The following is a 17,073-nucleotide window of genomic DNA, read 5'->3' on the forward strand; positions in this document are numbered from 1 at the left end:
GCGAATCTACACATTTAGTATATGTAGTGATAAATGAATTTGCATTTGCAAATACTGCAGAAGATCGAGAGATGATGACAGAATAATGCCTTTGTAAAAATCAGATTTTCTCATGTAATTGTGGCAAGTACAAGTAGACAAAGAGTTCTGGCTCTTCATAGTGGTCATGCTAGAGCAGCTCCTGCCCCTGGTCAGGCCAGGAGCACCTGGAGCCCATTTCCCAGCTGAACTGTTCTAACCATTGGATGGGGTGGCAGGACCACTGCTCAGCTAAAGATGGTTGAGCAGATGCAGCTTTTGGTACTTTTTAAGTAGTGGAAAACCTCCCTGTTTTTTTTCAAACAACAGGGACTCTTTGACATCTATACTTTTAAGGAAGAGAATGTCAGACCATATCACAAAGCCTGTGTTCGGGAGTACAAATAACTTTATAATCTTACTGTAGGTTTAGAGGCTTCTGCTTTTTTTCTTATCTATTTAAGCCAACTACCTATTAAAGAAGGCGGTTAAAGTGTTGTGTCTATCAGGACAGTAATAATTTTATTGTCTTCTAGGTAGCTGCTTAGTTGTTATGAATTTGATTGTTTAACATCCTTTTTATTAAACACATAAGCCATAAATTAAACATATGCCAGTTTAAAATACACTTATAAAATTAATACATTTTATTCAATATAATGCAATATTTTAATATTACACATTTAGTATATAATTTTTCAAGAAAAAATGCTGCATATTTTTAATGTGATATGCTTATCTCTTGATCTTTAGCATTCTTTTGAAAATAAACATTAATTAACATTTTCATTGATCTCTGTGTCTGCACAGATGACAGAAGAGATATTCAGCCAGTGGGACCAGAATCTGACCTACAACAATCAGGTTCGTTGCTGTTAGCTTAAGAATTTAATTTTCTTTATTTCAGTTTTATAACCTTCATGTAAGGTAGCTTTGAGCACAGACTCATATATTTAATTTTAATTAACAAGCAAATGTTCACACAGTTTTTGTTATTAATTTTAAATTCTGTAAGCCAGGTGTAAATAGGATTTGTAAATCTGAATGACAGAGTTCTCTGATGAGATATCTATAATCCTTTTACCTTGGAATATATTAACATTGCTTTGATTATAATGTATGAATACACATCATTATGAGACATCTCTGCTTCACTAACAGGCACAATTATTTGGCTTTCTATTCATGTGTATCACGTAATACTGGTAATGGTTTTCAGTCCCTTATTCCTCATTACAACACACTCTTTACTCCATATCTTAATACGTCAATGTTAGTGCAATGTGATCTCTTTATAATGTGAAGTGATTCAATGGAAATGGAATAAATTTCAAATATAGTCACATAAAATCAAGTAATCTTTTCTTAGATTTATGTGGCCACTAGTCATACCAGACACATCTAAAAATCACTGACTGGTACTGTGTTACTCAATTATTTAGTTATCCATTCTGGACTTAAGGATAGCTGCCTTTGATGTGTCTAATCCATCCATGGGCAGAACTAGAAGATTTTGATCTAGCTCACTTCCAGCAGTTTTGATATCCACTAATATTTAGGATCAAGCTTATGGATGCCCCCAACTAACTTAATTACATGCACTGCCCTTTCTGATTCTGGCTACCTTTTGCAACTCTTCCTTATTGTAATTACTTCATATATTTAGGCAAGGTCACATGTTATGTATTATGCCATCTGCAGATGTCCTTCCTTTGAGAATGTAACAGTATCCTTTTCCATCATTCTCATTAGCTTCAGAGGGACACTTGCAAGACTCCAACTCTCACGGGGTATGAAGACAAATGGAGGGAAAAAATCTGTCTGCCCCCCTTTCCTCACATAGGCAGAAGTTATAAATATACCTCTCATTTCTTTTCTGAAACCGCTGAGGTGGACCAAGAACAAGTCTCATACAACAGAAGGCAAAGCTGGTCTGTATTCTGACTTTTCATCTTCATTACTTTATGCTTCTTTTGGAAGGAGGGATGGGTGTTGGTCTGTTACTTCCCTTCCTCTACCTTTGTGGAGCAGCTACCTGTGCTCCTCTAGAACTCTTTGGAGACTTGGCCATGTAAGTTTGTTGCAGCTTCTTGAGCCTTTGCAGAGCTCAAGAAAAGGGGGCAGGAGTCTGAGAGGATACTGAGAAAAGGGGGCAGGAGTCACAGGGGGACACAAAATCCAAGAGGAAGCCAAGTTCCAACAAACCAGATGGCAGGCATTTTGTAACAGTTCTAGGTGGCAGGAGAGGCACCAAGATGTCACTCAGTATGACTGGTGCAGACCCCAGAAAGCCCCTTCTGATTATTAGCACAATAACAATGCTGAAAATTGGACTACTTGTTAAGTTTTGTACACTCAGCTAAGAAGGGGGAAGAAAGACTGTGGCACCTTATTTTAGAAATGTAATTACCACTTGCAGGTTCGTCAAGTATTGCATGTTTAGAATTGGAAAATATACGCTTGACAATACTGCATATCTACAGATATATATTTAAGTTCTTCAATGTGAAAATTCTAAATAATGCTTGCAAAAACTTCTTAGTAATTCATTCAAGTCAACTCAACAAAGCACAGCTAAGGCTGCAGGATGGGAGTTTGCAAGCAAGATGTTGAGCATTGTGTGTGGCCTTGTACCAATCACTGGGGGATCAATCTCACATGTGACAGGCTGCCAGCCTAAGTAAGAAACATTGATCACTGCCCTCCAAGTGCTTTGGAAGCCAATTTCCTACCCAGCTGGCAGACCACCCATCCAGTCTGTTTCTTGCCAGCTTGCCCAGGAGGAGCTGTGGTAATGAAGTGGTATAATGGGCTGACCTCTCTCTTCCTTCAGTAAAAAGTAAAAAAGTAATGCCAGAGCCTCTGGTAATCATGCTGTGCATGCAGCATGAAGGAAGAAGGGCTGTGTGGGGGTTTCCCTTGGGGCAGTGGGTGCAACTCCTGACAAATGCAGTAGTGTTCATATAATTTACATATGATTCCTCATATTATGCTGTTCTTATGTTCATTTTTGTGTGACATCTGAGCCATGGAGTTTTCTTTACACAAACATTCACAGAAAGTTAAATTAATCATGTAAGTAAGTAGTGTTTCATAAGCCTTTATTCTGAATTTGCACTTAAATGGATGGTTAAATTGGCATCCAATTAAGAAACATTAAAAAAACCAAGTGGCTTATGTAATTGCTTGGAAAAATATTGTTCAAATTTTCAGTGTTCAAGATCAATAAAGAAAAAGTTAAAATCACATACATAGAGCAACTTAAAATAATTTCCGTATTTGAGAAAATTAATATTATTTAGGTACATTTCATAACATAAGAGGACTACTTAATTTTCTCTTCTGTTTTTTTTTAAAGACAGGGTATATAATTAAATGCTATATAAAAGAAAAAAACCCCAAGCTTTATTTTTTCTTTTCTTTAGTTGCAAAGGGCTGTGAGTAGTATTCTCTTAATTAATATGCTTATGGTGCAGACCAGTGAGCTTTTAGTCTTTTGCTTAAGAACCTAATTTTACAGCCTTGGAGTGTATCTTAGTTTATCTGACCTTCATTGTATAAGAAATAGTAAGAATGTATACCTTATATTTCCCAAGTGATACAGATTCATTTTCATGAGTTCTATGAATTATAAATCCATAAACAGCAAGAAATATATTTCCTATCAAATGCATGCTTACAGGCACTCAATTGCTGATGAAGTTGCAATTAGGAATCTGACAGATGAGGGACTAATTCCCCAGAAACAGGATTTCTTCCTTCTTCTTATTATGAACATAGCATATGGAGGAAACAGATATGAATATGCCAGATGAATAAATTAAGAAGTCTAGGATGAAATAGAACAGCTGGAAACGTAACTGGTGATAACTAAAGGCTAATTAGCTCCAATGAGCAATTTTCCACCTGGTTTTCTATTAGCCATATAGAAAGATGAGCTAGAGAAATTGCATGGTGTGCATTTTCATTCTGAAATTCGATATGACCTGCTGTTCTACCTACATGGTAATTGGAAAATGATTGTCTCTTGTGGATATAAATATTAATGTGACTGATTTGCAAAAATCCTTTAATTTTTTTCTAAGCGCTGACTTGGCTTTGTACATTCATCATCTTACTGGAGATGTGAGTAGTTCTTAATTTAATAGATATTTGAAATGAAGAGTCTACTTCTAAGAGTATTTTTGAATGCTAAAGCTCTTCCTCTGATACTCTTCATCAATTCTGACTAGTCTGGTATAGCCTGCTATAGCACTTCCCAATCAGCAGTTTCAGATTTTTGTCCATAATCCCTGCAGCTTTTGACTATTATTTAAAACATCATATGCAATGAATAATGAGGTGTTTTTTTCCTGAAATAAGTAATTTAAAGAGTACGAAAGGAACATTAGGTGCCCTACATAAAGCTTTTCACCTTATTACACATATCTCTATTTATTACATTAAAAACAACAACAAAAAGCCACATTGTTTTTTATACATATTTCTTTCCTTCTGTATTTAGGATCCTTTGGTCCTTCAGTTTGTTTGTCATCACATAAGAGATTGAGTTCTGAATTCTCTCTTTTAAAGAGGACTGAGGCTATGAAAGCTTGGGATTAAACATCCTCATATTTCATTCAGAAGTAAAAGTCAGAAGATGGACATAAGGAATGAATGTCATCTTTCCTAAATTTAGCTGCTCAGAAGGGAGCTGCTGTACTTTTAGTGAAAAAAAAGGATTAGTTCCTTTCTTGAGTTTTTTTCTTTTTAGATGCTTCAGATGCCTGTCCTGTTGATAAGGATGGCTAGATGTAATTAGCCATGTAAGTGTGGAAGTTGAGCAAACTAAGTAATACAAATGGAAGATGTGATGGTTCACCTTTTGCCTGTTTTTCTCCATTAACTAGCAGAGGAGTCACTGAGAGTGTGGTCAGTCACTGGAACAGGCTCTCCAGGGAGGTGGGCATGGCACCAATCCTGTCAGAGTACCAGGAGTGTCTGGATGACACCCTTAGTGATATGAGTTTGTTTCAGGCAGTCCTGCAAGGAGCAGGGCGTTTGACTTGATGATCTTTATGTGTCCCTTTCAAACTGAGATATTTTATGATTCAAGAGTGCTATGACTCTACATGACTAACTTAGGTTTAGGCAGTAACATTTAGAAATCCCAAAGTCAGGTTGGTGAATCCCACCATACGTTGTCTAGGAAATCAGGGATATCTTTCCATTTTGAGAAGAGTGAGCAGAGACATAAGGCTGAGGTACTTCTTTCCAGTCTTGCATTGGATGCTTACTTTTGGCTTTAATAAAATACTGAAGTTTTACATCTAACTGAAGCAGAGTCTTCAATTTTTACAAAATCAGTATGTTCCTAAACATTGTCTTGCCCCTGGGACGGTAGAAAGTCCATTTGCTGAGAGGCTTAAAATTTACAAAATGTTTGTCTTTCCTTTGTACAAGTGGTTTCCCTATAACTCATGTCACAGATATTTAATTTTTTTTCCTGCATTCTTTTTTTAAAGGAAACTGCCCTTAAGGACCAGTATCTAATGATGTCCTTAAGCTAAAATGTCACTTTTATTCCCCTATAGCAACTGTTTGTACTTTGGGATTGTGGATAGGAAAGGGAAAATATTGACATGGGAATTCATGATACTTATATGATCAAAGACACCTCCATATACAAGACAAGTCAAAGGAACAATATAATTTTTATTACTTGCCACAACAAAGGCTTTTAAAAATAATGAACTAGAGTTGTCTTTTTTAAAAGCAGAAAAGCCCCCAAGCCCCTGTAATTGTCAAAGGTATGGTATTCTGTAGCTTATTAATGAGACTTCTGTAGAACAAGTTCTTGCCAGGGTTGTTTTAAATCTTGACATTCTGATTAAATTTTAATTTTATTACAGTAATATATGAAAAATTGACTATAACAGTCAAAATATAATTTGTGCAATGCTATCAAATGCAGCAAATGCATTTACTCTAATGCCCGTAAGAGATGTTACAAAATTTGGAAAAATAGCATGTAAACTATTAATAAATATTGCTGTAGTAAGAAGAGATGTGCCAGTAATGATAATAACAACCTCTAAATGTATTTCTGAGAAATGTGGCTATTTAAAAGATTGTTTGACAGAAAATATGGGGTAAAGACCTGTCATCGTTCTGACAGAAAATATGTGTAGTTCATTTTATATAAATCTTTATCAAAAAACATAGAAACCTTGATACCTGAAATAGCTCAAACCCCAAAAACTGTACTTCTTGAGATGCTTCCTGCTGAGGGACCATCTGATTATGGTAAAACAATTTTGAAAATAACTAAATGCTCTGCAGTTTAGGCATAAAAATAACTGGCCAAGGATATTTTGTTTTCTTTTATCCTCACCTCTTTGCTGATAGGAAGCAGTGTGATCTGAGGGATAAAAGGGAAATGCAAAGTAACACTAAAATTAGCTATCACTTTTACAATGTGGGTAAAAAGGTGTCAAGAAATATTCCTTTGTTGATCTTAGGTGTCTCAGAGTAAAAGAAAGAAAGAAAGTTCCTGCCAGAGATGTTGTCCTAAATGTTTAAATTTTGTGATGGATTTTATTGATCTGGATTTGTATGTGCTTCTTTCTTTAACTGCCAATCATGAGGCAAAAATGTTGATGAGTTCCTTGCTCACATGATTGATGTGCATGCTGGAGTGGGGGTTTCTGTGGAAAGCCATCATTATTGCTGGGAGATGCTTTCTTTGGCTTCAGACTTCGAGGAGCAAGGAGTCCCTCTACGTACTTCGGTTTGCAAGACCTCATGACAGCTGTCACTGGGGCAGCATAGGAGAAAATTGACAGAGGAATTAACTAATGGAAAGAAAACTAAAAGCACAGCAAAGTTACAACTCTGAGACATATGGGTTGTATTTTTCTAAAAGTTATAACAGCAGGAAACCTCGGGGGCATGGTGGGGACCAGGGCTCTGCAGGGCGGCAGGGCAGGGCCTGGCAGCTCTTCTGCAGTGCGAGCCAGAGTGCTGAAAACCCCTGAGGGGAATGGACGCATGGCCCCGGGAATGTGTGTGGGACGTGGCCTTGGGTCCTGGTGAGGCCTGGCCACTCTCCCATAGCACTGGACACCTCTGAGGGAAATGGACTTGTGGCCCCAGGAATATGGTGGGAAGTGGCCATGGGGGTCCTGGTGAGCCTGACAGGTCTCCCACAGCACCAGATACCTCTGAGGGGAATGGACTTGTGGCCCCAGGAATGTGGTGGGTGGGAAGTGGCCTTGGGGGTCCCACGGGGCCTGTTGGTAACCACAGGTTCCCTGTCACCTTAGTGTAATCCCAGCAAAAAGGAAGCAATTTGCCACAAAGAGCAGCGGTTTTTGTTGGTGTTTGGTAAGTAGTTTTTATTTTATATCATGTTTCTTTTTTTAAATAATGAATTTTTTAAAGCAGGGTGTTGTTGAAAGTGTACTGTCTGTTGGTTAGGCAAAAACAAAGGCAGAAGGAGTGCTGGTGATGGGGCTCTCCATTAATTGGGTCTATTGCTTTCAACACTGGAAAAATAGTGCTGTGTGTCAGTGGGAAGAAGGAGAAGGGGAATGCCTGGCACCCCTCTGTCCTGGTGAGGCTGGCACAGGGATGGAGGCCTGGAAATGGTGACTTGGCAGCATGGTGGGGCCTGTCTGCAAAGCCCAGGGAACAGGAGGGAAACCATGGTCTTTGGGTGCTTCCTGCAGTGTTGATTTTCATGAGTTTATGTGGTTCTGAGTAACACGCTTCAGGAAGAACTTTCTAGCAGCTAGGTGTTCAGATGTATTTTGCACTATGAGAATATGGGTTGTGGGCTAAAATTTCTGTAAAATAATGAGCTATTTTATGAACAATCCCACAGCTGTTATTCTGACTTCTGTTGTTCAGGTAGAATATTTCTTGTTCAAGCAGCAAATGCATCACATATGTTTGAGAATGTATTTATGATGAGTGACAAATTCAAAACCTAGTTCTGATTCAAAAGAAGATCCACACCACATTGGGTACTGAACGTTGTGGTTTTCTGCTCTTAAAGTTGTCTGGCATGCAGCAGCATATGTATGTATATACAGTGAAATATGCACAAGAATACATATAATTACTTGTATTCATAACCAACCAACCTCTGCTCTGTCCATATGGTTGAGACTATAAATGCAAGACAACTTGTGGAAAATGTGTGAATACCATTTATTTCTTAAGCTAAATACAGTTGTGTTTGACTGGTGTATGTTTTGCCATCTCTTGACTCTCTTTGTACTTTTCATGCAAAGAGTGAGAACAGCCAGGCAAGAAGTTGTGTGTTTGAAATACACGGATTTGTATTCTCTCTGTACTCCGTATGGTATTTCTGCTTCTGCCTGAATGGGATGCTCAGTTTGAGAGACAGGTGGAGACTAAATGGGATTGAAGAGACTTAGGAGTGTTTAATATATTTCTACAGCTATTTGCCTGGCAAAGATGATGACGTTCAATTGCATGCTAATTCCTTTGCAAAGCCAATAAAAGAGCAGAATTTTTTCTTACAGAAACTGACTTAGAAGTATAGCAGTGTAGACTGTTTTTGTGGGTTTTGTTTTTCTTTTCTTTGTTTTTAAACTGATATCACATAAAACCTAAGTTACCGTGACCTTATCCTACTCCACAGTTAAATGCAAGAGTAGAGAATTTTAAGGACAAGAGGTGAAGGATTACACAGGAGGGTGCCAGAACTCCTATTTGAGTGTATGATTTGATGAAGAATAGAGTAAAGCAGAAGATGGGCAGTGGTGAGTAGTATTTTCTGTACTGACAAAAGGAAAAATTTCCTTGGTGAAGTAAAAATGTCCTGAGAGATGACATTAGCTTGTGAATAATATGTACTCTCTGTAACTAAGATTGGTTGAAACATAACTTGTCTTTGACTGTAAAGAATTTAGAGAAATGAGAAAAAAAAAATAGAAGAAATTGATTTAGAGAAAATGTAAAGAATTAACCACAAATTGGTCATATTTGAAGCTTGAGAGAAAATTCTGACTTCTGTGAAACTGACTGAACAACTTATCTTTACCATAATGGAAACAAAGAATTTCAAATCTGTTTAAGAAAAGAATGTCATTTGCTTCTGGAATCAGTAGAGAGAACAAAAGAAAGCACAATTAAGAGATGAAATTTGTATCTTCTGCAATGATATACAGAACAGGACAAATTAATCTTTGACTGAGGTTAAGAAATGTGATTAGACATAATGTTGTTGAAATTCTGCTGCTTTGCCAAGGACGAGTTTTAGCAAACCGCTGAGGCAATAATAAAAATTACAACGTGCAGCTATTGCAGGCAGGGATTGAGGGTGCTCTTGCACAGATATGGTGTGCATAAATGATTAGCCATAATGTTTCAGAAGTGACAGTAGGTAATGATTTTAATTTACTTTTGTCTCAATTATATTTTGACATTCTACTTAATCAAACTGAGTTTTATTTAACTTCTATCTTCTGACAACTGACCTGCTTTCTTTTCTCTCTCATTCCCACATAAAAACAGATGGGTTAATGCACAGAAGCTCATGGCCAGCAAAGCTGAATTAGCTTTGTCTATTAAATATTTTCAGAGAAAAGCAGATACTGCTTAGTATATCAAAGACAAAGAAATAATATGATTTCTAAATAAGGAATTCAACAATAACTGCAGCCCTCTCATTATAACTGTGCATATGGTCACATATAAATCCACACTCTGTACCCAGCAACTGTGATGTCAATGCCTTGATTCCATTAAGAAAGATGAGAGACGATCAGGGTTGAAAACAAATGAGACAGTTATGGTCTAAAATGCATTGCCTAGCAAATACCCATATGCTTGCCTGTAAGTTCTTCAAGATAAGCATTCTCTTTTTGTTCCTGTACATCTAGCACAAAAGGAATCTGTGCCATGACTAAATCTCTAAACACTACTGCAGTAGAAATAATGATAAACTGTACTGAGGGGGATTATTTGTGTTTTGGAAAAGGCTATCAGTTAATTGTTCATCTAAATGTATTTTAAAAAATTCCCTTCTCTGTTCTTTGTAATTTTTCTAATAATGCCAAGGTAAGTTTGCAAAGGCTTCTTGTGAAACTGCTTGTAAGTGATCACTGAGAATAAGAGTATTTCTTTAAATACACCCAAAATGCAAGCAGTTATTTGAAGCTGGACAGTTTGTATGATTTAGTGCAGTGATGCATTACCATTGTCTACAAGACTGGGACATCTATTATCCAAAACAATTTCAATATTTGAATAATTGCCTTTATTACTCATGGTTTTGGTGGTTTTTTTTTTGGTTGGTTGTTTTGTTTGGTTTTATTTTTTAATTAATGTTACAAAATATTTGATGTTCAGCTCAATTTAATAATTAGAAAATATAATGACTGATACATTAGCTTTTGCAGCTTTTCAGTCAGTAGACATTTCTCAGCCTGCCCAGCTGAAATCACTTTCAGCTAATTGAAGATTTTCCCACTCCATTTAGCTGTTAAACCCTGGCATATGGGCATATGGATCTTCCTAGTCAAACTCATCCTCAGAGGAAGCGAGCAGTGAAAATAATGTTGAAACAAAAAGAAAATCAGGTTCAAATAAGTTGAAGAAATTAGAAAGCATCAAATTAGAAATGCTGGAACTATCCTCCACTTGTCAGAATAGGAGAGTTTGATGGAAACAAAGAGGGAGCTTTCCCACACTACCTGGCAATGTGCTGGGAAGGAGCACTCCTCTGTGGAAAAGAACAGCATAGCCACATCAGGATAGCTGATTAACTCTTGGATAACCATGTCTCTGTAATTGCCAAACTACAGTTGGTTGTATGATGCTACTCAACAGTAGCTGAAACATTGCTTAGACGGCAATTAAACATGGTACTAATAATAGCCTGGGGTTCCTTTTGAGAGTGGTGGGTTTTTTGTTTTTTGGGTTTTTTGGGGTTTTTTTTGGTGTTTTTTTCCTTTCATTTAGAGAAGTTAGGGAAGTTAAAATCACATGGACATCCCGTAGGAAGATCTCATATGTCAAATACATTGTTTCTGGCCAAAGGAAATCTTGTACATCCAGCTTCTTAGCTACCTGGTATTGAATTAGACAAGGCTTCTTGTGAAAAGCAATACCCATTATACATTAGCAGAGTTTTCCTATTAACTAATTAACCAAACTGCACTATTTTTGGAGGGAGAATGTTGGTACACCTTACTTCAATAGAACTGCAAGATCTGCACTTGAGTTTTGCTTTTGCTGCCTCTTACAGTAACTTTGTTGTGCTGTAGAGAGCTTGTGCCTCATTGTTTTTCCCTGGAAACAGCAGTAATTTCCTCACTAATTTGAAATTAGTTTAGGTCTGGAGTGATGCTTTCAGTATATCAGATCAGGAAATTTATCCCTCCTCAGGTGGAGAACTCCATGAGAACTTCAATGATTTTAGTGCTTCATTGTTTCAGTGCTGTTAATTAAAAAAAAAAAAAAAATTAAAAAGGCACAGTGGGAATTGTAAAAATTATTTCAGAGGCAACTGAAACCTGACTTTATCAGTCTTATTCTCATATTTTTTCTACTCTATTTATGTGCCTTATTCAGGGATGACAGAACTGTGCTTTGAGTAGACACAGAGGCTGCAGGAAAGGAGGTTGCTTGCATTAGTGACCCTATTATTGGACTGAATTTCATTAGCCTGTATTGTGGATCCTGAAGAGAACTGAATATATTTTCATGATTTTCTTATCTTGTGGAGAAGATGTGTATCTTGGTGAAATACTCAGCTTTAGTTTACTTCAGATATAAGATTTTAAGACAAATTGCTATAAAGATGTTGAAATACTGTTGGTGACGTACATGTGTCCCATTCATCAACTTCCCATTCAAGAATAAGATTTATTATGCCAGGGCTGGGTTGTTTTGAATGAAATCACACTTTAATTAAATAGTTTCTGCTAGTTCAAAGTAGAGATCCTGAGTGTACCATCTGTTACAATGTCTGTATATTAAAATTATACTCACTAATTACACTGTGCTGGTTGGGTGGAGGATGGCATCAGAACCAAATTAGATTTAATAAACTTAGAAAAAAAAGTACACATTTAACATAAAGAAAGCTTCAGTATAAGAAACTAGAAAGTGGTATGAATAATACCAAAATTGTTTTTCCCCTATAAAAGGCTGTTTTTTAGTATTGTCTAAAAGGTATCTTTTCATCAAGCTTGATAATACAAGTCCCCATGGATGACTGACAGTGTGGGATGCCTCCTGGCCTCTGTAGAGATCTGTGATGAACAATTTAAGAATGAATATACATAATGTTTTTGTTACCTTCTGGCATATTTTGTTACACTGTCCGTATGAATCCCAAAATTGGGTTAATCATCAGCTGAAAGGGGTTTAATGATCTGAAAATTAATTAAGAGCTCTCTAGTCATGCATGTACTGTATGTTTTCACTGGACTTAATTTACTGATAGAAACAGGCCTATTAGGATAATTACTAGATTCTGTAAGGAAAGCAGTCATAAACATTTTCCTGATGCAAAAGACTCATGAAATTATACTGCACAATGTAACTTCACAGCTTAAACTCAGGTAACTGTTTTGCTTGGAGAGAAAGAGAAGCATATGGTATATATTTGTCAGCAGATGTGCCACTGACATGGTGATTTCATCAATAAAAATGTAGGCTGCTAGGAAAACAAGGTAACTCAAAGGGCAGATGGGAATGATAATATCTGAGAGGAAATGGCTTTGAGAATTCAAGTGAAGTTTAAAATTGGAACTAATAGCCTTAAATACATAATAGGAAGAAAAGAAAGAAAAAAAACCTTACAGAAAGTTCCCTAGTTTCTGTGGTAAAATACACAGATAAAAGTGTTCAGTTCAGGGAAAGAAGACTGAGGAGTTTTGTCAGTGATGTTAGTGTGGTAGAAAGGAATCAACCCAGAGGCTGGGCCTGGGCTTCCCTTCCTCTGTGTCAGCAATACACCTCAGGAGTCTGCTGTGCCAGAACAAGGTTGCATGGTTTCTATTTGATCCCTCATTTCTCAGCTTTAAAAAATTATCTCTTCGCTATATTCCTGCTCTTTAAAACAGGAACTCGCACATCCAGAGGGGGTGCATATATTTTTTCCTTTTTTCTTTTTTTTTTTTTTTTTTTTTTTTTGTTAGTTTATCCCTTAGAGACGTAGTGAAATTCTATTGACTCTTCTTTGTGATTTAAGCTTTGATTCTGAAAACATGTGCACAGACCTCCATATGCAGAGTTTATGAAATAAATTATACTGGTAGTATGTTGCTACCTCTTGTTGAACAGCTTTTAAAACATGGGATGCTTATTAATGTCTAAAACCATTGTACTACTGGTAGGAAAATCGAGTATCAGCTCCAAGTCCTATAATTTGGAGCTTTCTGGTTGTTACAGACATGTTTTCACCTTGGACTTTTCTCCTTTTTTTTTTTTTTTTTTTTTTCCCCTTCTTAAGTCTTTCCAGTCTGGGCAAATAGGTCCTTTTATTCTTTGGGTGTTTGACTCCCTCTGCCACCTTAACCCAGTTATTTTATTCTGTTCCTGTAACTCCTTGTTTCTCATCACTCTATGCTCAAATCCAGCTTTTCCCAGTTCATCAATAAAAATAAGTTGTAAGAATACAGGAAAGGGTGTCCTCACTTCTATACAATCACAAAATCCTACGCCTGGGGCCAGACAATCCACCAACCCCGAATTTCATATGTATGTCTCAAAAAAAGAGCTACAAGAGATTCTTAATGAGAGCTCTTGAGAAGACTGTAACATTTTTCATGGTCTCAATTTGAAAAAAAAAGAAAAAAAATGAACTGTTTTGATTAAAACTTCTCACCAAAAATTTCAGCTGAAGACAGGTCTCCTGTGTGGGATCTCTGCCTCAGCAGCTGACCAGCTGGCAAACACTGAAGCCCTGGAAACAGCCTCCCAGGATAGGCAGTATCACAGACATCAATTCTAGCTGCCAGCTTCATTGCTCTTGCCTGTGGTAAAAGTGTTGTTTGTGCCATTGCAGCGGGTGCAGCCAAGTGGAGAAAACTTCTGTAGGGTAAAGGATTTTCATGTGAGAGCTCCTCTGGCCTTTGCTACTCGAATTGAAATGTCTCAGAGCAGTGTTAGTCAGAGAACACTTAACTCCAAGCAGTGCTGGGAAGTGTGCAGCCCTCTATGAGCAAAATAATTTTATGGGTCATTATTTTGTTTTACAAAAGGCTAAGACAAAAAGAGGCATTTCTAGGCTCCTGAGCTAGACAATTTGGAAATCTAATCTCTCTTAACCTGAACTCTCAGAACTATTAATTCGATCCAAACTGTGCCACATAATTATGCTGGCTATTCCCTGTGGTGCTACACTATCTGCAAAAGACACTGATCACGTGAGTGTAGCACTTTGAAGCAATTTTGACCTGTATTGAAAATTGTTGGAGCTTAACTAATTATCTAGCAAAAATTCAAAAGGGGAAAGCTCCTCCTCCAACTCTACATTCCTTTCGTTCGTAGTGAAATCATGAGTGCTTGAATCAATGGAAGTTTTGCTACTGGTTTCTGCAAATGCAGAGAATAATTATGAGTTTTTACTGCCTTCTACCTCTTTTCATTTGGCTGGAAAATTATATTTTGCAGTAATTATTTGATAAGGCAATGAAAACTTCAGTTTCCATTTCCCTTGAGGTGCCATGAGAAGTTCTTCTGTGTAAATATTACATATCTTGGCATTTGTGGGGTTGATGTTGATGTCTTTCCTGAATTTCCAAGCAGGAGGAGAAACTTAAGGGTGGCTTTTTTCTTCTGATTGCAGAGAGGGTGAAAGTCAGGTGACATTTTCACTCACTGTCTTAGAGTCTAACTGGAGCAGTGGCCGGTGAAAAGTGAAACGCCCAGGCTAGATAAGTGTCCAGCCAACCTCCAGCCAGTAAGGCACTTCCCCAACCCGGAGTCAGGGCTTTGTGCCCAAGGCGATGTCAGGCCTTGCGGACGTGTGGCCGCAGTAAAGAGCTCCGAAGTCGCAGGATGAAATGAAGAGGCGACCCTCAGTTTCTTCGGGGGGGTGGTTTTATTGGTAGGGAAACGTGCAGGTTCGGTGGAAGAAGCTGAGAGCCCCGAGGCAGGGAAAAAGCCTCGGTTTTACTGAGGGTGGGAGGGGTGAAAGATAGCAAATCAGAGAGGGATACATTAAGGATTGGCATGATCGGAGAACCCATCAAACACAGTTGCGGGAGGGACCCTGGCCCCTAACCCAATCACTCGACACCCTGGCCCGAACTCTCTAGAAAAAGAGGCAGGGGTGTCGAGTGACAGGCAGGCTGCCAGGGGTGGGGAACAAGAAAGATACATTTGGTATCCAAGACAACTGGGGAGGGGTTTGGGGATTGACACAAACTGGTAACAGGACAGGACTTTCTGAGAGAACAATGGAGGGAAAACTGAACAAGCATAAAACACACCACAACATCTCCCCCTTTTTCGTTTAAAAATAAAAGAACTGTAAGGGCAAACACTGTTCAAAATGAAGTTTCAGCCTGCTCCGCGTCGCTAGAAACCGAGCTGGAGTCTTCAGGATCGGAGTTTTCTGATGAAGCGGTGTCAACTCTTTCTCCTTCTTCTTCTGAGACTTCCGCTCGGCTGACGTCTGGGACATTGATGGTCCTGGATATAAGTCTCTTTACGAGTCCCCAGACTACGGAGCAGGCGATCAAAACAATAAGTAAAACTAAAAGGGTGGCAAGTATAGTTTTCAGGATGGACTCAGCCCAGCTTGACAGACCCCATCCTTGAAAGAGGTCCCCCAGCCAGTCTGATGTCTGTTGTTTTATTTGGTGGACAAGGCTTTGCATTTTATCTATGGCCACCCTTGCGTCCTCAGCCCGAGATGACAAATTAAGGCAGCAGAGGCCCTCAAACTCCTCGCAGCGGTGGTGATGCAGTAAAAGCAGGAAGTCAATTGCCGCGCGATTTTGGAGGGTCGCCTTCCTTGTAATTTCCTCGTCTGTGAGGAGGTCTGATAGCGTCGCTGACGTTAAATTGGCTTGCTTAGCTACCCAACACTCCAGGTGGGCCAATTCACCTAGAGACTTGGCCACAGACACCCAGGGCAAAAGCAGGGTGAGGGCTACAGTTTTTGGTTTCGACCAATGTTCAATTTGGGAGTCACAATCCGGGTCGAGATCTTTGAGATCTCTTTTGGAGCGGGCCGAATTCGGTTGTGCTCTTTTCATTTTCCAATCGCGAATTTGGGTAATGTTGGGTGTAAGCAGCGACAGCCGCCCAAAAGTGCAGATACCTCCGGCTAGACGAGCGGGGATGCCAGCCCAAGCTCGGTCTCCGCAAATGAAAAAGATACCTCGGGGCAGGGACAGCGGTTGGCTACCCAGGGTGGAAGCAAGTGGCATCTCGATGGTCATTCGACACCACTGGGCAGCTTTGTACTCGGGCCTTGATGGTTTGATCCACGAGTACCTGCTGTCCCAAGGGTTAGGGGCGAACTGAAACCAAATACAGAGGGAAGCATTGGCTGAGCCGAGCAAATCAAGCTCTGGAGGTTCAGAGCTCAAAGGGACCAGCCCCTTGACTCCTTCTCCCCAGGCATTTTGTGCATTGATTTTTAGAGGAGGGGTCTTGGATAAGAGGGAGGTGAGGGAAGTATTGAAAGGGGAGGGAAACTCATTAAGGGAGAGAGGGATCCCCACAAGGCATGACGACATCGGGTCCTCTGCTGAGCCCATATCTAAACATATGTGTTCTTGGCCAAGGGCACTCGCGAGGGTGCGCCAAACGTTGGCCTTGGGCTGGGGGACGATCCATGGGCCCACTGATGGCATCAGGGTCCAGATGAGGACGGCTGTCAAGCGGGCTAAGATGTAGACACGTTCCATTGGGGGAAAACTAAAAACAAACAAGAGACAGACATAAGGAATGACTCTGAATCAGGTCCTGCCCGGGGCAGGGAGAGGGTTAAACTGGGAGTGGCTCCATCCCTGGGAGCTTCCGCCGCCGCCGCCAACATGCCTCCGTGACCTGTTCTACGTTTTCTGCTCTCAGAGT

The sequence above is a fragment of the Agelaius tricolor genome, unplaced genomic scaffold (genome assembly GCF_023055355.1).
Source record: "Agelaius tricolor isolate 1412-34295 unplaced genomic scaffold, bAgeTri1.0.p SCAF_9, whole genome shotgun sequence".
Lineage (NCBI taxonomy): Eukaryota > Metazoa > Chordata > Aves > Passeriformes > Icteridae > Agelaius > Agelaius tricolor.